At 45.2% G+C, this 24,800-nt stretch overlaps 1 long non-coding RNA gene across 1 annotated transcript in view; it reads left to right on the top strand.

Moving 5' to 3' along the window:
- Positions 1–21,052, top strand: part of LOC122798017 — a 117,045-nt gene extending 95,993 nt beyond the window's left edge. The window contains exon 2 of the long non-coding RNA XR_006364203.1: positions 20,029–21,052. This is a non-coding gene — a long non-coding RNA (uncharacterized LOC122798017). The remainder of the gene's footprint in view (positions 1–20,028) is intronic.
- Positions 21,053–24,800: the final 3,748 nt, after the last annotated feature.

Here is a 24,800-nt window from a genome sequence, read left to right as displayed (position 1 = left end):
CTCCAGGGCTTCCGTGGATGACATTTGTGCAGCAGCCATTTGGGCTAAACCCCATACCTTCATCTAGCGTTACAAATTGGATTTGGTCTCCAGGGGAAGAGTGGCCTTCAGCTCAGTGGTTCTCAGGAATGATGTTCATCGTGTTACCCTGCTGCAGTCATCACGCTTGGGTTATCCTGTCTTCAGGCGGTCCCGCAGTCGTCCTGAATTCCAAAGTCTTGGTCCGGTGTCTGTTGCTGTCGCTTCTTCCCTGACGTCAGTGCGCCAGGGGTATACAAGAGGCATCAGACGCCATTTTCTCCAGTCTTTCTTGCCGCGCGGTGCCCGAAGCAGAAGCAGCTCGCAAGTGCCGGTTGGCCGACACCGGAGATTTTCAAATCGAATTGCAGTCCAAAGTCTTCAAAGCCAAGTACCCCGTTGGGGAACCTTTTCTTGCCTCAGTCCGATGTCAGAAAAAGTTAACAATTGCATTTCTTGTGGGAAGCAAATACCTCATAAGGACTTTCATTCTTGTATTCCTTGCCTAGGCCCAGACCATGACGTCACTGGTTGTCTGTTTTGTGTTAGGTTCAATAAGCGAACTATAAAGCGACGCTTTGATTTCGCACAACACTACTTTGGTAGGAAATTTAATTACACTATGCTGTCGGAGCAACCGACTACCGGCGTGCATAAAAAAAACGCAAAGATAGGCAGCCTAGATCCAAGCCAGACTCTGAGGCCTTTGCTGGGCTGGTCGCCGGTTCTCCGGTTTTCAGTGAGGCGCCTACGCAGCCCCTGACAACCACAGAATTGGAACTACAGACTGCTTCGGATTCTCAAACAGTTCTAGGCCGACGCAGCCATTTTCTTTAGGCCCTACCGATAACATTGCAGAAGGAGAAGCCGGTGCTGCAGAAACACCAGTTACAGAAGGTGTCTTCAGACAGACTACTCTCACCATAAAATCTTATGCTAAGCTTAAGACTCCTTTAAAACCAAAAAAGACTGCACATCAGTCTCCAGTTCAAGGCCCCATGCCTAAGAAACAGATGCTTAAAATGGCTGAAGATTTTATTTCTTTAATCAGGGGTTCCCAACCCCCCCCACCCCCCGACAAAAGGCCTAGACAAGAGGAGGATTATGCCTCCTCTGATCAAGTGTCTATTTCATCAGGTTCCTCTGAGGAACAGGATTACTCCTTTCCCCCTTATGAAGATTCTGATGCTGAAGATTCCATTCCCTCAGCTTCTCCCCCTGAAGACTATTCCTTTGGGGAAATCTTACATACCATGGAACATTTCCACTGGGAAGGTCAGGACTACTCAGACTCAAAGAAAAGGCTCAGTTTTTTTACTCCCCCAGCACAGACCACTTGCTATCTCTCCAGTTTTGGACATTGTGGATGATGTTTACTTAGAATCTAGTCTAAATCCATATTCTCTGCCTCCTGCTCCAGCCAAACCAGATAGAGTGCCTGACTCTCACAAATTCCTTTACAAAAGCCCTGTTGCTGACCCATAGACAAATCTCCCAGGGTCCCAAAGGGGCTAAGGCTTCTATGGCTAAAAATCCTGTACCCTCTGAAAGGGACTCCAGAGCACTAGATAGGTGGGGGAAGAAGGTTTACACCTCTGCTATTCTAGCTATGAGAGCACTAAATTGTCAATTTTGCATGCTGAAATACCAGCAATTCCTAATGTCTCAAATAAAACAAAAGATTGAGCACGCATCCTCAACAGTCTGAATTCAAAGAAATGCAGGATCTGTTGCATGCAGCTGAACACGTGGGCGAACATACCTTACAATGTGGATTTGATTCCTTGGAAGCTTCCTGTAGAGCAGCTGTTACTGGGTCTGTTATACGTAGGCATGCTTAAGGAACAAACTCTGCCTGATCATGTTAAAGCAAAGTTACTAGATGCACCCTTACAGCAGGGTGTCTTATTTGGGGTTAAAGCAGAAGAGGTTTTAAAGAAAATGGAGGATAAGGCAAAATCTATGCAGACTGTCAAAGATTTCTTACAGGTACAACCCCCACACTTCAGCAGAAATTGGCCAGCAAAAAATTGGTCCTTTCCAGCTTCTGACCACAGAGGGGTAAATGCAGACGCCCAAGGGGCAGAGGGCAAGCACAAATCCCTTACAAACCTCGCCAATGGGGCACTGCAACACGGAAGGGAGGAGAAGACAGGTCCCAAACTACTAGAAGACAAACACAATGACTTGAATCTCAAACTGCCAAGCAAAATTCTCTTGGCAGCTCCCTTGGGAGGAAAATTAGCATTTTTTTTATAGACAACTGGCGCATCATCACAAAGGACAAATGGGTCTTAGTCATTATCTCACAAGGATACAGATGCCATTTCCACACCTTGCCAAGGATAAAAGGAATGCCAAACTTGCCACAATCAATGGGCAGAGGCACAAAAACAAATTACAGCTCTCATGGACGAGAGCTATTCAACTGGTACCTACACAGGAGCAAGACCAAGGATTTTACTCAGGACGCTTTCTAGTCCTCAGAAAGGACAATGCTTGGAGACCCATTCTGGGCCTTTCAGTTTTAAACACCTTCTTGCAAGTACCCAAGTTCAAGATGCTAACACTACAGCAGCTTCTTCCCATGTTGGGCAAGAAAGCTTGGCTAGTAACGTTGGACCTCAAGGAGGCATACCTGCATGTCCCTATCAGACAAAATTGCAGAAGATACCTCCGTTTCATTGCAGGTTCAACCCATTACCAATTCACTGCACTGCCCTTTGGCTTATCTACTGCACCCAGGGCCTTCACAAAATGCTTGGTACCAGTAATTGCATACTGCAGACAGAGGAATTCAAATATACCCATACCTGGACAACTGCCTCATCCAAGCAGAAAGCAAGGACATTCTCTTACAACATCTGACTTTTGTAAAACACCTAAGTTGCCTAGGGTACACAGTAAAAGAAATCAAAACTAGTGCCCTCACAAATTATGACATTCCTGGGTGCCAGCTTGAATACAACGGCCCAGATGGCTTATCTGACGCCAGACAAATAACTACAACTAACTCAATACTTCAAAATAATGGCAACAAAGACCCAACTCCCTGCAAGAAAAATTCTGCAGGCCTTGGGATTCATGGCATCTTGCAGACTACTAATACCATTTGCAAAACTGCATATGAGGAAATTACAATGGTACCTGAAAAGCGTATGGACTCAACACAGCCACAGCTTGGAAACAATGATACCTCTCATTCCCTGCCTTCAACAGGAGTTTCTATGGTGGTCACAGGCATGTCACCTCAACAAGAGTCAGCCTTTCACCTTACCCCCAGCCAGGCAAACTATGACAACAGATGCATCGGACTATGCCTGGGGGGCACACATGGCAGGACGGTGCGTTCAAGGCATATGGACTGCAGATCAAAGGAATCTGCACATCAATCAAAAAGAAATGCTAGCTGTACAGAATGCTCTGACAGCCTTCAAAGACCTCTTGCATCCAGGACAGCTTATAATAATGACAGACAACACCACAGTAATGTGGTGCATAAACCAGGGGGTGCACACTACTACCCTCTATGCAGGCAAGCAATGACCTTGTGGAACACAGCACTGGCTTACCAAGTTCAATTACAAGCCCAATTCCTGCCAGGAAAAAAGAACACATTGGCAGACGACCTAAGCAGAAACATCATGGATCCCCACGAGTGGAAACTGGATCCACAAGTATTTGCAATGATAACCCAAAAATGGTGGCGCCCAGATATAGTTTTGGGGGTTGGCAAACAGGTCTATCAGCTTTCAAAATTTTACACAAGGACATTTTCACCATCAAGCTTGGAAAGTGGACGCACTCAGTTGGAAAATGCTGACAGTATATGCCTTTCCTCCATTGCCCCTTCTCACAAAGGTGCTGCTGAAAGTCAGGATGGAGAGACCTCGAATGATACTCATTGCCCCGGGCTGGCCACCCCAACACTGGTACCCCCTACTAGGGAATATGGCCCAGGGCCGACCATGGATTTTACCACAAAATTCCTCATCTACTCACACAGCAAGGCAGTCAGATTCTACACGGCCAGCTCAAAACCTTACATTTGGCTGCATGGCACATCATCTAAGCAACCAGCTAGTCCCTCTTTCACAAGCTGTTATGGATGTCATTCTGGAGGCCAGGAGGCCCAGCACCAGGAAAGCCTACTCAGACAAATGGAAAAGATTTTGCACCTGGAACCAAGCTAAAGGCCAAAATACCCTTCAGCCAGACATACCTCAGATTCTACAATATTTAACTGAGATGTTACACAAGGACTTTTTTTCATCTATTAAAATCCACGCCTCTGCTATTTCAGCTCACTACAACACGGATCCTCCCTTATTTTCACATCCACTTCTAAGGCAGTGTCTCAGAGGGGCAAAAAACATTAGGCCTCCCAGGAGAGCGCCAACACCAACTTGGGACTGCCCTGCTGCTAGCAATTACTTCAGCCAGAAGAGTCTCGGAGCTATAGGCGCTAATGGCAGTAGAGCCTTTCCTCATTTTTCATCAAGACAGTTTCTCTGCGAATTAAACCCTCCTTTATGCCAAAGGTGATATCCAGTGTGGCTCTAAATCAAACCATCCACTTACCCACCTTCTTTCCAAATCCACAGAACAAAGGAGAGAGACTCCTGCATTCCTTGGACATTCACAGGCAACTACGTTACTACTTGGATAAAACTAAGGCTTTCAGAAAATCTGACCAACTTTTTGTATCCTATGCTACAGCATCACAAGGAAAGGCCATCTCAAAACAGACCATTTCCAAATGGATAGGACATTGCATACGTTTTTGCTACACCCATCATGGAAAACCAGTTCCTGCTAGCATAAGGCCCCACTCCAGGGCAGCAGCTACATCTACAGCCTTCCTCAGGGGGGTGCCAACCAAGGATATTCTGGAATCTGCAACTTGGGAGTTCAGTACACACCTTCAGCAAACACTATCACTTACCATTTTACTCTTAAGACTAGAGCTGGCTTCGCCACTGCATTTTTGCAGGGCCTTCTAGCCTCCTCTAACCCTGTTTGACTCCACCTCCCATCCTTAGCGTTGGGATTCTACCCAAGTGTGATGACTGCAGCAGGGTAACACGATGAACATAGTACAGATGTCCTTCAAGGATGCATCTGCAGTCCTAACATATGGGTTGTCCTGCCTCAGGCAGCCCTTCGGTCGGCCGGATTCCAAAGTCTGGGTCTGGCCTCGGCTGATGTCGCACTTCACCCGACGTCATAGCTGCTGCGAATTGGGTATAAAGGCATCAGCCGACGCCATTTTCCCCAGTCTTTCTTGCCGCGCGGTGCCCGAAGCAGAAGCTGTTCGCAAGTGCCGGTCGGTCAGATCCAGAGATTTCTACTACCGAAGACTTCTAAAAAGCTAAGTACCCCGTTGGGGACTCTTTCTTGCCTCAGCCGATGTCAGAAAAAGTAAATTGTTTAACTTGTGGGAAACAAATACCTCATAAGGATTTCCACTCTTACTGCCTTCCTTACTTAGGCCCAGACCACGACGTATCAGCTTGTCTAGCCTGTGCTTCCTTCAACCGACGGACACTTAGACGTCGGTCGGAGTTTGCAGAGGAGTTTTTTTGTCCCGCTTTTGCTTACAAAATGCCGTCTGAGACCCCGACTTCACAATTAGCTAAAAAGCGTAAGGAAAAGGACCGACACTCGCGGTCCGCGGTTTCGGCTGAAACCACGGTTAAGCCAACCGCGAGTCTCTGTTTCGGCCGAAACAGAGTCCTCGGTTCTTCCTTCGGCCGAAAGCTTGCCTCCGATAGCCGAGGCCTCACACAGCATGGCTGAATCCGCTACTGAACTTACCCCTGCTGTAGCAGGCTCCCAGGATTCATCGGATACTATTCCTTTAGACATATCTACTCCTGCACGTGGAGCTGCTAGGCCCCCTGCATCTATGTCTATCAAGGCTTTTTCTAGGTCTAAAGCAACTAAATCTTCTAAGGCCTTGCCTGCTAAAACCCCCTCACACAGGCCTACCTCCAGTTCCCAAATGCTCAGCTTGGCTGAGGATCTCATTTCTTTGATCAGGGGATCCCAACCTCACCCAGACAGGGCCTCTCAACCCCCTCCAGAGAAGAGGCCTAGAGCAGAGCCCCCGGATCCTGTTTCTACAGACTACTCCTCGGATGATTCAGAAAACTCAGGTCCTCCAGAAGGCCCATATTCTCCTTATGAGGATTCTGATGCAGAAGACTCCATTCCTTCTGCCTCTCCTCCCGAGGAATTTTCTTTTGGGGAAACCTTACATGCTATGAGAGAGCATTTTCAATGGCAGGGCCAGGATTTTTCAGATTCAAGGAGAAGGCTAAGGACCTTTTTACATTTACCACAGCATAGGCCTTTAGCCATTCCTCCAGTACTTACAGTGGTTGATGATGCTTATAATGATGCCTGTACTGCCCCTGACTCTCTTCCCCCGGCCCCTGCCAAGCCCGACAGATGCTACAGGGTCCCGGACACACACTTTCACTTGTATAAGGCTCCTATTGCAGATCCTGAAACCATTTCACAGTGCCCCATAGCTGTAGCAGCTGCCTCTAAAAAACCCCTCCCCTCTGAAAGAGAATCTAGAGCATTAGAGAGATGGGGTAAAAAAGTTTATACTTCTGCTACTCTTTCGGCTAGGGCCTTAAACTGTCAATTCCACATGATTCAGTATCAGGAATTTTTGTTAGACCAGCTAAATAAAAAACTGTCCTCTCCTGAACCTATAGACCGGAAGTCCCTTCAGGATTTGGTACATAACACTCAGCAGGTCAGTAATCATTCCTTAAAATGCGGCTATGATGCACTGGAGGCTTCCTTTAGATCAGCTATGATGAACAGTGATTAGAAGGCATGCCTGGTTAAAAGAACAATCCTTACCAGACCATGTAAAGTCAAAGCTTCTAGATGCTCCCATGGAGAAACAAAGTTTGTTTGGCTCCCCTGCACAGCAAGTGCTAAAGAAGGTGGAAGAAAAAGCAAAATCTGTCCCAAACGGTCAAGGATTTCTTACAGGTCCAGCCTCCGAGGTTTAGTAGAAATTGGCCTTCGAAGAATTGGTCCTTTCCAGACACCTCCAGAGCAAAGAGAGGCAGAAATAGGCGCCCAAGAGGCAGAGGTCAATCCAGAGGTGCCTACAGGGGACGTCAGTGGCAGCCTAACAACCAGAAGTACTGCCACAGATTCAGCTACGACCACCCCCACAGGACAGACACAATGACTTGACTCTGATACCGCCTACCAGGGAACAACTGCAAGCACCCTTAGGCGGAAAGCTTGCCTTATTTTCCGTAAACTGGCATTACATTACAGGAGACAAATGGATTTTACAGACAATAGACAAAGGCTACAGGTTTCACTTCCACACTACCAAAAAAGAGAGGAATGCCAAACCTACCACCAAACCAAAAAAAACGCTATAGCACAAATCAACCACCTACTAAGGATGAGAGCTATAGAAAAGGTACCGCCTAGGAACAAGGACAAGGATTTTACTCCAGACTTTTCCTGGTACCAAGGAAAGAAAACCAATGGAGACCTATTCTCGACCTGTCCGCTCTGAACACATCTCATTGTTCCAAAATTCAAAATGCTGACCCTACAGCAACTTCTTCCCATGCTGGGCAAGGAGTCTTGGCTGGTGACTCTAGATCTCAAGGAGGCATACCTGCACGTCCCTATTCGACCAGATTGCAGAAGATACCTCAGATTTCTTGCAGGATCAGAGCATTATCAATTCTCAGCATTGCCCTTTGGCTTATCTACTGCCCAGAGTATTCACGAAATGCCTGGCATCAGTAATTGCTCATTGCAGGCTTCAGGGAATTCAAATTTATCCATACCTGGACGACTGCCTGATACAAGCGGACAACAAGACCAAATTAACAAAAGATTTGGAAAAGGTTATACAACTACTGCAAGCCCTGGGATACACAGTCAACATGAAAAAGTCAAGGCTGGTACCATCCCAAAGGATAACATTCTTGGGTGCAGAACTGGACACATCAAATCAAATGGCATTTCTCACAGCAGAAAAGCAAAAGCAACTACCACTCTATTTCATGGCATTAACGCAGAACCAGCTTACAGCAAGGAAAGTCCTGCAAGCCCTGGGATACATGGCATCCTGCATAATATTGATTCCACATGCCAGGCTACATATGAGGAAGTTGCAATGGTACCTAAGGAATGTATGGTCTCAACACAAGCACAGTCTAGAAGCCCAGATTCCAATAATTCCATGCCTGAAACAAGAATTCCTGTGGTGGGCTCAGGCCTGTCAGTTGAACAGAGGTCTGCCCTTCCACAAACCTCACCCAAGCCAGACTATCACCATGGACGCCTCAGACCTAGGCTGGGGGGCACACATGGTGGACAAGTGTATACAAGGCCTATGGACACAAGACCAGCTGAACCTACATATAAATCAAAAAGAGATGCTGGCAGTGAAACAGGCACTTCAGACATTCAGACCTTTTCTTCAACAAGGTCATTTGCTGATAAGGACGGACAACACCACAGTCATGTGGTATATCAACAAACAGGGAGGGGCACACTCATATCCTCTATGCCGGATGGCAATGGACCTGTGGAATGTGGCCCTGAACCACAACATTCAACTCGAGGCCAAATTTGTGCCAGGAAAAGAAAATTCACTAGCAGACACCTTAAGCAGAACTACCACGGATGCCCACGAATGGATGCTGCATCCAGACATCTTCAAAACCATTACAAAGAAATGGGGACTACCAGAAATAGACCTGTTCGCATCCCCACACAACCACCAATTGAGGAAATTCTGCACAAGGACATACCATCCACTGGCTTGGAAGGTGGACTCCCTATCCTTCAGTTGGGAAAACCTGACAGCATATGCATTCCCACCTCTTCCTTTGATGCACAAAGTGCTACTGAAGATCAAAGAAGATCACCCAAGGATCATCCTGATTGCGCCAGACTGACCGAGGCAGCATTGGTACCCGCTACTGAGGAGTATGTCTCGGACACACGCATGGCCTCTACCTCTAGTTCCTTTACTACTAACAGAACAACTACAAGATCCTTCATCCAAACTTGAAAACACTGCAGCTAGCTGCTTGGAATATTACATAAAGCAAAATAACCCAGACTTATCTCAGAGGGTTAAAGACATTATCCTGGAGGCTCGCAGACCCTCCACAAGGAAGACTTATTCAGCCAAATGGAAAAGATACCTCATTGGAGTGCAGCAAAAGGAGAAAATGTATCATTAGCGAACATAGCTAACATCCTGGAATACTTAGCAGAACTTTTCCACAATGGCCTGTCTTACTCCTCCATTAAGATTCATGCATCAGCAATTTCAGCAGAATACAACACGGATCCTCCAGTCTTCTCTCATCCTCTACTCAGGCAGTTTTTGAGAGGAATTAAAAATGTAAAGCCTCCAAGGAAGCCACATTTGCCTACATGGGACCTTAACTTTGTGCTGGAAAAGTTAACACTTCCCCCTTTCGAACCAGCAGCAACAGCAGAATTACAGTTCTTATCTTGGAAAACTGCTTTCCTGCTTGCAATCACTTCAGCAAGAAGGGTTTCTGAATTACAGGCATTAATGGCAGTACAGCCCTTCCTTAACTTCCTTCAGGATAGAGTGTCCTTGAGAACTAATCCTACTTTTATGCCAAAAGTGGTCTCCAGGGTATCATTGAACCAAGCAATCCACCTGCCGACATTCTTCCCCAACCCACAGAACAGGGGGGAAAGACTACTACATACATTGGATGTACACAGGCAATTGCACTACTATCTGGACAGAACCAAGACCAACAGAAAGACTGACCAGCTTCTGGTAGCATATGCATCAGGAATGGAAGGAAAAGCAATTTAGACAATCTCAAAATGGATAGGAAATTGCATTCGATTTTGTTACTTTTTTCATGGAAAGACAACTCCAGAAAACATCAGACCTCACTCCACAAGGGCTACAGCCACTACTACAGCTTTTCTATGAGGAGTGGCTACCAAAGACATTTTAGAAGCTGCTACTTGGAGCTCCGTGCATACATTTGCCAAGCATAATCTACCTTTATACTCCAGATCCCGAGCAGGTTTTGCAACTGCTGTTTTGCAAGGGATCTTAACTACACCATAATCATCTTAGTGCCTCCACCCCCCAGTTTGGCTATGGTATTCTACCCATATGTTAGGACTGCAGATGCATCCTTGAAGGACATAGTACAGTTTTGTACCTACCATAAATGTAGATGTCCGAGAGGTATGCATCTGCAGTCAGGATTACCCACCCTCCTTCCCCTCTGTGGTACTCCTAGGGTATTTGCCCATCTTGTAGCTAGCTGGGGGAATCTATTGTGGTGTATTTGTTTGTATATATGTATATACATGCTTATATTGTTTGCTCTCTACTGTTTGGAACCATTTGCATTTATCCAAATTTAGCCTTCCTAGAGGGCACCTGGCATCTGGGGCAAGAAACACTGAGGAAAATGGCGTCGGCTGATGCCTTTATACCCAATTCGCAGCAGCTATGACGTCGGGTCAAATGCGACATCAGCCCAGGCCAGACCCAGACTTTGGAATCCGACCGAAGGGCTGCCTGAGGCAGGACAACCCATATGTTAGGACTGCAGATGCATACCTCTCGGACATCTACATTTATGGTAGGTACAAAACTGTACTTTTTGTACCTACCATAAATGTAGATGTTCGAGTGTATACCCTGCTGCAGTTCAGGTTACCCTCCCTCCATCCCCTCTGACCTAACTAAAACCTTTCAATACCTTAAAATCTGATACAACCTTTGTGGTGTATTTGCTTATAGCTGGAGGGATGTTTGTTGGTGCTAAGCTTTTATTATTGGTACTATCTACTGACCATCTTTGGGGGGGGGGCACCTGACATCTGGGGCAAGAAAAACTGAAGAAAATGGCGTCTGATGCCTTTTATATACCCTTGGCGCACTGACGTCAGGGAAGAAGCGACAGCAACCGACGCCGGACCAAGGCTTTGGAATTCAGGCCGACTGCGGGACTGCCTGACGACAGGATAACTTAAGTGTGATGACTGCAGCAGGGTATACACTCGAACATCTACATTTATGGTAGGTACATAACTGTACTGTACTTCCATAAGGGCCACCCAGGTTATCCAAGTAGCTTGGGTTTCTGTCCCATCAGTAATGAATAAGAAGAAGCTTAACTTCAGATAAAGAAGTTATGTCTTACCATAACGTTCCATTTGAGTTGTTGATCTTCCAGTCATCATACCCTCCCACTGTCCCCCACTAAAGGCTTCTAGTGGATCTTCTGAGCCCTTGTGGTGTCTCAGGGTTTCTGTGCAGAAATGGCCTCTCTTTTGTTTTCTTCTGTATGTTGCATGCAAACTCGATCTGAGGTAACTGGGAGAAGGGCATTGTGGGTAGCAGCTTAGCTCGAGTTTTTGGTATACGCAAGCTTGGTATTAGGCAGACTCTGTTCTGAGGGCTCTGAACCGAACCCATCAGTGATGACTGGAAGAACTCTGATGGAACGTTGTGATAAGACAACTTTTTTGGTATACTGGCTGGACATTAGACTACCCCTGATGTAATAAATACTGTAACAGTGAAGAGAAGGCCATCTACCGTTATGGTAAGATTTTACACTTTTTTCAACACCTTATAGGATAAGGGAAGGTTATGCAAGGTCTTAAAGCAGATCTTACTTTCTGCTTTTCCCAAGTTTCAGAGAAGTGCCCCTTTGAAGTCTTCCCTTGTGAGGAAATAGCAGAGCAAAGCCTAAGTGGCTTTCAAAGAGGGATCTCCCTGATGAGCCTTCTCAGGGTTCTAATGGTCAAAAACTTTTTCTGACAGGTCTTTTGACATTTGAGCTGTTTTGCCCCTTGGCCAGATTTTTTCATTCAGATTTACTGTCTTCCATTTTAGCAAAGCATAACACATTTGTGGGTGCTTTCCATAATTCAGAATGGGTATTTTATGGTTTGGAATTCCCTTCCTCCCTTTTCAGTCATTCCCCAACTTCCCAATTGCCATCATCCTTACCCCCCCCCCCCAGTTCTAGACTGTTAACCATTCAGCCAGTTCTGCTTTCTCAGAAGGGCAAGGTGTTTTATTTGAGTATTCCTGGTTTCCAGGAAGGATGATCCTTAGAAGCCCAATTAGGATGTTTTCCCAAAACTTTCTGAAAGTGCTTTTTCAAAACAGATTTTCCGATCTTTCTTTCCCCTGTTACTATTTCAGTCTTTCCTGGTGTCTGGATCTGAAGGATGCCTACCCTCACATTCCTATTCACCGTTTTTTTTGCTTTCTTCCTCACATTTCCAAATCTCTGCTTTGCCTTATTAATCTTTCTACAGCACCAAGGGTCTTCAAGTGTCTGGCTCCAGTGGTATTTTTCTGCAGACTGACTCCGGTGGTATCCTTCTGCACACTTCAGGGAAGTCATATTTTCTTGTATTTGGCGACCTGCTTATTCAAGCTCTTTTGGCACCTTTTTCAGGATCTTAAATACACTTTCTTCGCAATGTGTGGATGTTCATCGTGCATGCAGCTGCAGTCATAACAGATGGGTTCTCCTGCTGTCAGGCGGGTCCTCCGTCGGCCGAATTCCAAAGTCTAGGTCCGCCGTCGGTTGTCGTCGCTTCTTCCCTGACGTCAGTGCGCCAGGGGTATAAAAGAACCAGCCAACGCCATTTTCTTCAGTCTTTCTTGCCACGTGGTGCCCGAAGCAGAAGCAGTTTGCAAGTGCCGGTCGGCCAGCTCCTGAAATTATGAAAATTTTGCAACTGAAGTCTTCTTTAAAGCTAAGTACCCCGTTGGGGAAACTTTTCTTGCCTCAGACCGATGTCAGGCAAAGTTAATAATTGTATTTCTTGTGGGAAGCAAATACCGCATAAGGATTTTCATTCCCTCTGCATTCCTTGCTTAGGCCCAGACCACGACGTCTTGGTCTGTCGTTTTTGTGCTACATTCAACAAAGGCACCATTAAGTGTCGGGCAGAGTTCGCCCAGCACTATTTTGGCAAAAAATGTAACTATATTATGTCGTCGGATACTCCGACTCCAGTTTTGTCTAAAAAAAACCGCAAAGATGAGGACCGACACACTAGGTCCGCGGCCTCTACCGACACCACGCCAAAGCAGACTACAGGTGGTCTGGTTCTCAGCGAGGCGCCTACGCAGCCCCTGCCTACCGACACTTCATTGGCGGTGTCTTCTGTGCCCGAGGTCGCAGGCTCCTCTGCCCACACTCCGACTACAGATACTGAAGCCACTCTTGGTGGTGAATCTCAAAATGTAGACTGGTCTGCCTCCTGTCAAGGTGTCTTCAGACCTTTCTCTTCTTTTTCTATCAAGGCTTTCACTAAGTCTAAAGCAGCCATGCATTCTGAGATAAGCTCCACAGGGCCCTTCTCCAGGCCCCATGCCTAAAAAACAGATGCTTAAAATGGCTGAGGATTTGATTACTCTTATCAGGGGTTCTCAACCCCCCCCCCCCCCGGACAAAAGGCCCAGAGTGGAGGAAGAATCCCCCTCCTCTGACCAGGCCTCCATTATTTCAGAGCACTCTGAACAGGAACATTCTTACTCCCCTTTTGAAGATTCTGATGCTGAGGAGTCCATTCCCTCTAACCCCCCCCCCCTTCCGAGGATTACTTATTTGGGGAAACCTTGCATACCTTAAGGGAACACTTCCACTGGGAAGGCCAAGAGTACTCAGATTCCAAGAAAAGACTTGGGGATTTTCTCTTGCTACCTCAGCACAGGCCTCTGGCTATACCTCCTGTCTTAGACATACTAGATGTGTACTCGGAGGCCTGCCATTCTTTACCTCCAGCCCCAGTCAAGCCTGACAGGTTCTACCGGGTTCCTGACTCACACCAATTTTTATACAAAAGCCATGCGGTTGACCCAGAAACTCTCACAGGGCCTCAAGGGAATTAAGGCCTCCACTGCTAAAAACCCATTACCTTCCGAGAGAGATTCCAGATACTTAGAAAGGTGGGGAAAAAAGGTATACACCTCGGCCACCTTAACCATAAGGGCATTAAACTGCCAGTTCCATATGCTAAAGTACCAACAGTTTTTGTTATCACAGTTTAGAAGCAAAATGTCACAACCTGAACAAGCAGACTTGAAGGAGTTGCAGGATTTGATGCATAGTGCAGAACAAGTGGGTAAACGTACCTTGCAATGTGGTTTTGATGCCCTAGAGGCCTCATGTAGAGCTGCTGTTACAGGATCAGTCATACGTAGACATGGCTGGCTCAAGGAGCAAACCTTACCAGATCATGTCAAAGCTAAATTGCTGATGCCCCTCTTCAAAAGGGTGTATTATTTGGTGTTAAAGCTGAGGAGGTATTAAAGAAAATGGAGGAAAAGGCTAAATCAATGCAAACAGTGAAAGATTTTCTACAGGTACAACCTCCACGTTTCAGTAGAAATTGGCCTTCCAAAAATTGGTCCTTTCCAGCCACGGACAGACCCCAAAGAGGTAGATACAGGCTCCCGAGGGGCAGAGGGCAATCTCAAGGATTGTTTAGGGGCAGACAATGGCAAGCTCCTACACAGAGGTGGTGAGGATAGTTCTCAGCCATTCAGAAAGCAAGCCCAATGACTTTCCCTTTTGCATGCCAAGCAAGGCTCAAATGGCAGCACCCTTAGGCGGAAAACTGGCATTTTCAAAAAAAATGGCATATTGTCACAAAAGACAAATGGATCCTGGACATTATAAACAGAGGCTACAGATTCCATTTTCACACCCTTCCAAAAATGAGAGGCATGCCAAACCTGCCACACAATCAAAGGGCAGAGGCACAAAGACAAATTTCAGATCTCGTGGACATGAAAGCTATTCAAGAGGTAACTACTCACGAACAAGGTCAAGGTTTTTATTCAAGACTATTCCTGGTACCAAGGAAGGGAAAAGACTGGAGACCTATTTTGGACCTGTCCATCCTAAACACATTTTTACTCGTACCAAAATACTTCAGAAAACTAGCAAATTTCACCAGGCTGACTGCAAGGAAAATCCTGCAGGCTCTGGGATTCATGGCATCTTGCATCCTACTAATCCCATGTGCAAAGCTGCATATGATGAAACTTCAATGGTACCTGAAAAACCTATGGTCTCAACACAGTCACAGTTTGGAAACAATAATACCACTAATTCCATGTCTTCAAAAGGAATTTCTGTGGTGGGCTCAAGCATGCCAAACACAGGTCTCCCATTCTGCAAGCCTCAGGCAAGTCAAGTCATCACAACAGACGCCTCTGACTACGCCTGGGGGGCGCACATGACAGATCGGTGCATTCAGGGCAAATGGTCCCAAAAAGAAAAGCACCTTCACATCAATCAAAAGGAAATGCTAGCAGTAATAAATGCTATTATAGCTTTCAAAGACCTTCTGCTTCCAGGTCAACTATTGATAAGGACAGACAACACCACAGTAATGTGGTACATAAACAAACTGGGAGGAACCCATTCATACCCCCTATGCAGGCTGGCCATGTCACTTTGGAGCATGGCCCTGGAATTACAAATCGAACTTCAAGTACAGTACTTGCCAGGCAAGGAAAACACGATGGCAGACAACCTAAGCAGAAATATGACAGATCCACACGAATGGAAGTTGCATCCTCAAGTTTTCACAGAGATAATTCAAGCATGGGGAAGGCCAGATATAGATCTCTTTGCCTCCCACAAAAATCACCAATTGACAAAATTCTGCTCAAAGACTTCCATCCACAGGCCTGGAGAGTGGACGCGCTCTCTTTCAGTTGGACAACAGTGACAGTTTATGCCTTTCCACCTCTTCCTCTGCTGCCCAAAGTTCTATTAAAAACCAGAGCAGACAGACCAAAGATGATTCTCATTGCTCCAGACTGGCCAAGACAGTACTGGTACCCACTCCAGAGGAGCCTGACGCATTCCCCTCCATGGACCCTACCTCTAATGTCTCCTCTTCTGACTCAGCACAGCTTCAAAACTCCAGCTTCAAAACTCTTCACAGTCATCTGAAAACACTCAATCTGGCCGCATGGAAGATTCCTTAACATCACAACAGACCCTACTCTCCAAGGAGGTGCAGGATGTCATTTTGGAGGGCAGAAGGCCGTCTACTAGAAAAACCTACTCCGCAAAATGGAAACTGTTTTGTGCCTGGAATGAGAAAAAGGTCCAGAATCCTGGAAAAGTGAATTTACCTCAAATATTACAGTATCTAGCTGAGCTGCTAAGCAGTGGACTTTCATTCTCCTCCATCAAAATCCATGCCTCAGCCATTTCTGCAGAATACAACACTGATCCACCTTTATTCTCTCACCCCCTCTTAAGACGGTTCCTCAGAGGGGCAAAGAATATAAAACCCCAAAGGAAACAACCAATACCTGCTTGGGATCTCAATTTTATTCTAGAAAAGCTGACCTTGCCTCCTTTTGAGCCAGCTGCCTCAACAGATTTGCAATATTTGTCCTGGAAAACAGCTTTCCCACTGGCTAGCACCTTAGCTCGTAGGGTATGGGAACTACAAGCCCTCATGGCTGTGCAGCCTTTTATCATCTTCCATCAGGACAGAGTTTCCTTACGAACCAACCCGTCCTTTATGCCAAAGGTGGTATCCAGGGTAGCTTTGAATCAGGCTATACACTTGCCTACCTTTTACCCTAATCCTCAAAACAAAGGGGAGAGACTACTACATTCCTTGGACATCCACAGACAGCTGCGTTATTTGGACAGAACAAAGCCTTTCAGAAAATCAGAACAGCTCTTTGTGTCCCATGCTATAGGAGCTCAAGGGAAGCCAATTTCCAAACAGACAATCTCAAAATGGATAGCCCACTGCATACACTTTTTTGTTACTTTTTTCATGGTAGAACTACCTGCAGGCATCAGATCTCACTCCACAAGGGCCACAGCTACCTCTGCAGCTTTCCTCAGAGGAGTTCCTACCAAAGATATTTTGGAAGCAGCCACTTGGAGTTCTGTGCATACCTTCTCCAAGCACTACCACCTACCATTATACTCCAAAAGTAGAGCAGGCTTTGCCGTTGCAGTCTTGCAGGGCATTCTGGCTCCTAGTTCCACCTAGTGCCTACCACCCCTTTCTTAGCTTTGGGATTCTACCCATCTGTTATGACTGCAGCTGTATGCACGATGAACATAGTACAGTTTTGTACCTACCATAAATGTAGATGTTCGAGTGCTAATACAGCTGCAGTCCAGGTTTCCCTCCCTCCTTCCCCTCTTGGGACAGGCCTATTGGCTAACCTCCTCATACAACCTGATTGGGGTATTCTTTTATGGTGTATTTGCTTGCATCTACTGTATTTTGATTATATTGCATTGCTTTATTACACAAATTTATGTATTGCCTTCCTTCTGGGGGCACCTGACATCTGGGGCAAGAAAAACTGAAGAAAATGGCGTCGGCTGGTTCTTTTATACCCCTGGTGCACTGACGTCAGGGAAGAAGCGACGACAACAGACGCCGGACCTAGACTTTGGAATTCGGCCGACCGAGGACCCGCCTGACGGCAGGAGAACCCATCTGTTATGACTGCAGCTGTATTAGCACTCTAACATCTACATTTATGGTAGGTACAAAACTGTACTTTTCTTGTAAATCTGTTCTGTTACCTTATCAAGACCAAGATTTTGTGGGTTGCAGGATTCAAACCTGCCAATGATGGCCTTTCTTTTCCTGGCAACAGGTGAACTGTATCGACATAAGAGACGAGAGCTCTGATTTTGTATCTTCATGCCTTTCATCGTCTGGGTTTCAGGTACTTGGAGGGTTTTCACAGTATACCGTGGTCATGTGGCACATAGGCAAAGGGGGCACCATCTTTGCATGCTATCCCTTCAGGCTTTGGATTTTGCAGTTGGCTGTCATCTAACTCTGCAGGCAGTTTACATTCCTGCAGATCTTCAAGACTGGCTGCTTTACATGGCATTTTTTGTGGTCATTGTACATCAGTGGGGTACTCTGGTAAATCTTGGTCTCCACCAGAACAAACCTCTCCCCCATTTCTGTTCCAGAGTGCCAGGTCCTTTGGCTTGTAAAGTGGGCACCATGTCTTTCTTGGAAGTGTTTTTTATGCTTACCACCCCCTCTTTATTGCCAAAGATAGAAGGGTTTGTATAAAGAGAAACTTTTATGCCCAAGATTGCTTTGTCTCTGAATCCGACAATCCTTTTTCCCTTCTCCACAGAATCATGATGAGAGAATTCTTCATATTTTGATCTACATCAACAGCTCAGATACTACCTTGATAAGACTAAAGGTATAAGTGTCTGGATACTAGATCCAGTCTGGAAGCTACTGCTTGGTCTTGTGTACATACACCCAATTTATGTTTAGTAAATGTAATTAATAGGTCAGGGCTGGTTTTGCTAGGGTCTTCATACATTGGTTGTTGGAGAGCTACACTGTGGCTTCCCATACTTTTCAGTAGCTTTTGTACTCCCCCATTTATGAAGCATGCTGGAGCAGTGATAAGGAAGGTCATAGCACAGTTGTGTAAAATCTTAGCTTAACCTTAATGTTCTACGTCTCACTGCTTTAGTTTTCTGTCCCTCCCCCTAGTTTCTCTGTGGCTTTTCCTCTGGCTGAGTCCTTCCTTTTCCTTTCCTGGATGAACATATTTTCTCCTCTAGTTGCTCTGGCTGTTGTGGGATAATTTGGTTCTAAGGATTAGGTGCTTGTACCTCACTTATAATACCCTGTGCTTTAGATGTAGGATATACATCTGGCAATAAAGCGCCTTGGAGTTATGGCTTTCGTATGCCGGCCAGAAGTACCCTGTGCTTTAGTTGTAGGATATACATCTGGCAGTAAAGCACCTAGGAGTTGCTTTGGTATGCCGGCCAGTAGTTTGGTTGTCCTGTGCAGGATATCCCATTTGTAAAGAATACTGCAACAATGGGAAGTAGGACACCCTATGTACATTCCTCTGGCAAATCCTTGCTCTTTTGGATGGAAGTTAATGCCAGCCAGATCAGGTTATGTCCATGGCCTTCCTATGAAGTCTGGCACTTGATTTTGGCTACTTTGCCACATGTTCAACCTTAGATTTGCTAAACATTATAGCTTGAATACTTTTGTCGAGCACCAGTTTCCTTTAGAGCTACCATTCTTTAAAGTGTCATAGACAAGTCTACTGGGTTTGTGTTGACTAAAGTTTCCAGTGTCCAGACAGAACCAGAGCAAATATTAGTCATGTACTTACCATAATGTTGAATTTGTTTGGCCTCCATCCTGACAGTGTAACAGCCCACCCACTTTAATCTCTCTCCCTTCATTCTGAGGGCATCTGTAAGAGCATGAGGCCTGGCTTTTCCTCAGTCCCAATTTTACATGTTTGGGTTTTCTTGGTATGTATGCTGTCCAGTCATTTTACTGTGCCTGAAGCCCTTTCCTCGGGCTTATGGAATTCTGGGATAAGGGAGGGACTTGAATTGTAAGGAGATGTAGTTGCCATGGGAAAGGTGCCAAATGTGACAGGTTCCCAGTGTCTGCACATATACCAGGCACTTAACAGTATTCTGGTAAGTGCATAAATTGGTATTAGATGCAATTACTCTTCACAGATTTTCCTTCAAGTTCCAGACAGGAAGTGAAGAGGGAAGGGGTTTGCTGTCATTTTGTCAGTATGATGTGTTTTAGCCATGCCATGAAATTTTTAGGTGGAGTGTTGCTGTTCAGAAATTAGCTTCATTCAGTGGTTGGGTGTTTACACTGCATTTGCTGATAGAGATGTGCTTTCTGTCGAGTGTCTTAGTACAGGACACCCTTTGTAACTGTTTTCCTGTGATAGCTGTACGTAGGCCTATATGTATACCCTTACCAGAGCATTACCTTTAAGTATCTTGTGTTTTAGACCTGAGCTTTGCTGAGTACTTGGTGCTGTGAATCTGTTTGCTGTGGGGGAAAAATATGAAGAAAAAACTAGCATTAACCAGGATTTCTTAGAAAATTTTAATGCACTACTAATTGCTGAATTTTTCCTTTCAGAGCTCTAAATGTCGTACTGTATTTTCCTCTATCCAGAAGATTGAAGGATTCAAGCGTCTTGATCGCCAGTTTGCTCAATTTAATGAATACAATTTTGTGTTTACCAGTTTTTCTAAGAACGTGCAGCAGAGTTGAGTAATAAAAATGAAGAAAAAACGGAAAAAAGCTTGCAAAAAAGCTGGTGGCTACCTAGATAAACATGTTGAGGGCCAAAGCATTCAAAGCTACCACTTATTAGATTTTTTAGGCCCCAAGAGTTGTGTAATATCGCAGATGAACTGTATACATTCTTATATAATGGAAATAGATATCTTGCATGAATGCTCTTTTTTCTGTTTAATTATGTTAGGCCATTCTTGCTGTGAAACTGAACTGCATGTAGGAAAAACACATTTTTACTGTATGGCATTCTGCAACACATGTAATGGTAAAATCATATTTATCTTGGTATTTCTCCAGGTGTCACCAAAAATTCCCCACAGACAAGGTTTTCGTGCACACTAGCGAAAGTACCCTGGCATGCTTGGCTGGATTTGTTAGTTCCAAGTACTATGCAACTTGTCTATCTTGGTCAGTTTTGTGTAAAGCTCTGCGTAGGTGCTTCATATGGGTGATTTGCTAGAGCTTTAGTTTGGCATTGTAATGCAACATGGACCAAAAAGTGCACATTTTCAATTGCATTTTCTAGAGCTCTTCCTTACTGAACTTGGTAGATAACTGGTACACCAGCTGAGCATTTGTGTATCCCTTTTTTTGTTTTGGCTACATTCCTTTGTTTCACAATCAGTGTGATCTTTGTGTTTCTGTAGTGGAAAAACAATTGGTTGTGTTTACAGGACAAGCTACTGAGACTGCTTACAGCTGCACTTAGACTAATTTATTTCCTGAGAGATCTGTGCAGACAAGATGACTAAAGAACTTGCCAGCCTAAGCAGGCCAGGGTTAATTTGGACAGTTCCCTGTGTGAAATTGCATACACCATCTGCATCTTTTAGTGTGAATAAACAAGTCTGCTGTAAACTTGTCCAAATTGGATATTTTTTTGGTCCACTTTAAAACCTTCTGCAAAAGTCTGTGGCATGACACTGCATGTGACTGAGATGCTGCAATATTCTTGAGCATCAGCTTTTGTCTTACTGTGAATTCTTTAATAATTCTATGGATGTTCTTAGTGATTCACTGTTGCAGTCATTACTTTTGTGTAATCTGCTGGCAGGTAGCCCTCAGTCGGCCTGAATAAGTCTTGGGTCCTGCGTCGGTTGCTGTCTCCTCTTCCATGACGTCAGGGGTGTAAAACATGCAGCCGATGCCATTTTAATTGGTCGGTCTTGCCATGCGGTACCTGAATCAGAAGCAGTTCACAAGTGCCAGTCGGCCGACTCCTGAAATTTTTGTTTTCAAGTTTCAGAACCGAAGTCTTCAAACTAAAGCTAAGTACCCCATTGGGGAAACTTTTTCTTGCTCCTTGTAAAAGTTAATAATTGCATTACTTGTGGGAAGCAAATACCTCATAGGGATTTTCATTTGTACTGTATTCCTTGCCTAGGCCCTGATCACAACGTGCCTTGCTGTCGGTTTTGTGCTAAATTTAACCAACGCACTATTAAGCGTCTGTATATTTTTGCTTCTAAATATTTTGGTTCAAGATTTAACTACCCGGAAATGTCGTCTGTTAGCAAGCAGACTACCGGAGTTCACAAAAAATGCAAGGAAAAAGAGGCTGTCGAGGTCCAAAACTGACTAAGTTTCTCCTAAGCCAGTCGCCGGTTTGCTGGTACTCTGAGGTGCTTTCGTAGCCCCTGATACCCACTTCTTTTGAGTCGCAGGCCTCTACCGAGACCCATTTGGGGTCCGGTATGCCGTGAGATTCGCAAAGTATTGAACCCGTGGATCTCTCTCCCTTGGATGGGTCCGGAGCCGCTGAGCAGGCACCAGCTTCTGAGGGTGTTTTTAGGCCTCAACATTTTTATTTTAAACTGACGCAGTCAATAAAAACGAGGTAAAAAAAGTCTAAAAAAAACGATGGATGAGCCATGTGCTCAGGCCCCTATGCCTAAAAAACAAATGGTAAAAATGGCTGAGCATTTAATTACCTTGATCAGGGGTTCCCAAACCCCACCCCCCTGCTAAGAGGCCTAGGTCTGGCACTGATTATGAATCTTCAGATCAGGTTTCCATTTCTTCTGATTCATCTTCTGATCAGGAATTTTCTATTCCACCTTATGAGGATTCTGATGCAGAGGAATCCATCCCATCTGCATCTCCTCCTGAGGATCTCTTTTGGAGAGACTTTGCATACTTTGAGGGAACATTTTCACTGGGAGAGTCAGGACTTCTCTGAATCAAGAGGCTTAGGGATTTCCTTCCTCAGCATGGGCCTTTGGCAATACCTCCTGTATTAGACATTGTGTTCTTGGAATCAGGCATGGCTCCTGATTCCCTGCCTCTGGCTCCTAGTAAGCCAGACAGATATTACAGGGTTCCTGACTCCCACAAATTCCTTTTCAAAAATCCTGCTGCTGGTCCTGAGACTATTTCTCAGGGTCCCAAAGGTGTTGAGGCTTCTACAGCCAAAAATCCTACCCCTTCTGATAGAAATTCCAGGGCGCTGGATAGATGAGGTAAGAAGGTTTATATGTCTGCAACCTTGGCAATCAGGGCTTTAAACTGCCAGTTTTATATGCTTAAATATCAACAGCATGTTATGGGCTTACTGAAACAGAAAATTATTTTGATTTCCGATTGTGTGGAAAATAGTTACATGATTTATTGCATTCAGCAGAACAGGTTGGAAAGCATACTTTGCAATGTGGTTTTGATTCCTTGGAGGCCTCTTGCAGGGCTGCTGTAACTGGATCTGTGATAAGGCATGTCTGGCTCAAGGAACAAAATCTGCCTGATCATGTTAAAGCTAAATTGTTGGATGCCCCTTTACAGCATGATAGTCTGGTGGTAAGGCAGAAGAGTTTTTAAAGAAAATGAAAGACAAAGCTAATGCAAACTGTAAAAGATTTCTTGCAAGTGCAGCCACCCAGGTTCAGTAGGCACTGGCCTACTAAGAATTGGTCCTTTCCTGTATCCAACAGAGTCACTCAGTGCAAACCCAGGCGCTCAAAAGGCTCCAGATATCAATCACCGGTATCTTATAGGTCAAAGCAATGGGGTGCCTCCACCTCCAAATCTGGAGGTAACAAAGCACAACCCTACAGTAAGCAGTCTGAATGACTTTCCTCTACCATCTCCAAGCACTTATCTTTTGGCAGCCCCCTTGGGGGGGGGGACTAGCACTTCATGCTCAAAGGCAGTTAATTACCCAGGACAAGTGGGTATTAAACATAGTATCCCAGGGGTACAGATTTCATTTCCATACTTTGCCAATTCCAAACGGATGGCCAGATATACCACAAAACCAGTGGGCAGAGGCCCAGAAACAAGTCATGTCCCTCATGGATATGGGGGCTATTCAACCAGTACCAGAAAAGGAAAAAGGACAAGGATTTTATTCAAGACTTTTCCTGGTACCCAGAAAAGACAAATCATGGCATCCAATACTGGACTTATCGATTCTGAACACATTCCTGGACATTCCAAAATTCAAAATGCTGACTTTACAACTACTGCCTATGCTAGGCAAGAATGCCTGGTTGGTAACTCTAGACTTGAGGCATACCTGCATACTCCAATAAGGGAATCTTGCAGAAGATACCTCCGCTTCAAAGCAGGTTTTTTGCATTACCAATTCTCTGCACTGCCCTTTGGCTTATCTACTGCTCCCAGGGTCTTTACAAAGTGCCTGGCACCAAGTAATTGCGTTCTACAGACATTCAAATTTATCCTTGTCTGGACGATTGTCTCCTTCAGGCAGAGGACAAGGACACTCCATCTGGCGTTTGTAAAAAGGCTTCTAGCATGCCTAGGGTACACCATAAATGAAAAGAAATCACAACTGGTATCCTCTCATATAATTACATTCCTGGGTGCAAGCTTGAATACAACTGCCCAGATGGCTTACCTCACGCCAGGCAATTGACAACATACTTCAAACAAATGACAACAAAAACGCAGTTATCTGCAAGACAAATTCTGCAGGCTTTGGGGTTCATGACATCCTGCATTCTACTAATTCCATATGCGAGACTGCCTATGAGGAAACTTCAGTGGTACCTAAAAAGCTTAGTCAACATTGTCACAGCCTGGAAACAATGATTCCTCTCGTTCCTTGCCTACAACAGGAGTTTCTTTGGTGGGCAGAGACATGTCACCAAAACAAGGGACCATCATTCACTCTACCCCCTGCCACCCAAACCCTAACTACAGACTCATCAGACTATGCTTGAGGGGCCCACCTGGCAAGGAGAGGCATTCAGGGCAAATGGAGCCCAAACCAAATGCATTTACATAGCAACCAGAAAGAAATGCTAGCTGTTCAGAATGCTCTGACAGCCTTAAAGGACTTGCTTCATCCAGGACAACTGTTGATAAAGATGGGATAACTCCACAGTTATGTGGTACATAAACAAGCGGGGGGGGTACCCATTCCTACCCCCTTTGCAGACTAGCCATGGCCTTGTGGAACACAGCCTTGACTGACCAAATACATCTTCAAGCTCAGTTCCTGCCAGGAAAGCAAAATACTCTGGCAGACGGCCTAAGCAGAAATATTATGGACCCGCACAAATGGAAACTGGATCCACAAATCTTCTGCATGTTAACACAGAAATGGGGAAGCCCAGACATAGTTTTGGGGAGAGGCAAATAGATCAGTTGGACAA

The sequence above is a fragment of the Protopterus annectens genome, chromosome 1.part0, assembly GCF_019279795.1.
Source record: "Protopterus annectens isolate FY-2018-M chromosome 1.part0, PAN1.0, whole genome shotgun sequence".
Taxonomy (NCBI): domain Eukaryota; kingdom Metazoa; phylum Chordata; order Ceratodontiformes; family Protopteridae; genus Protopterus; species Protopterus annectens.
Note: the sequence above shows the minus strand (reverse complement) of the source record. Positions and strands in the feature narration are given on the sequence as shown.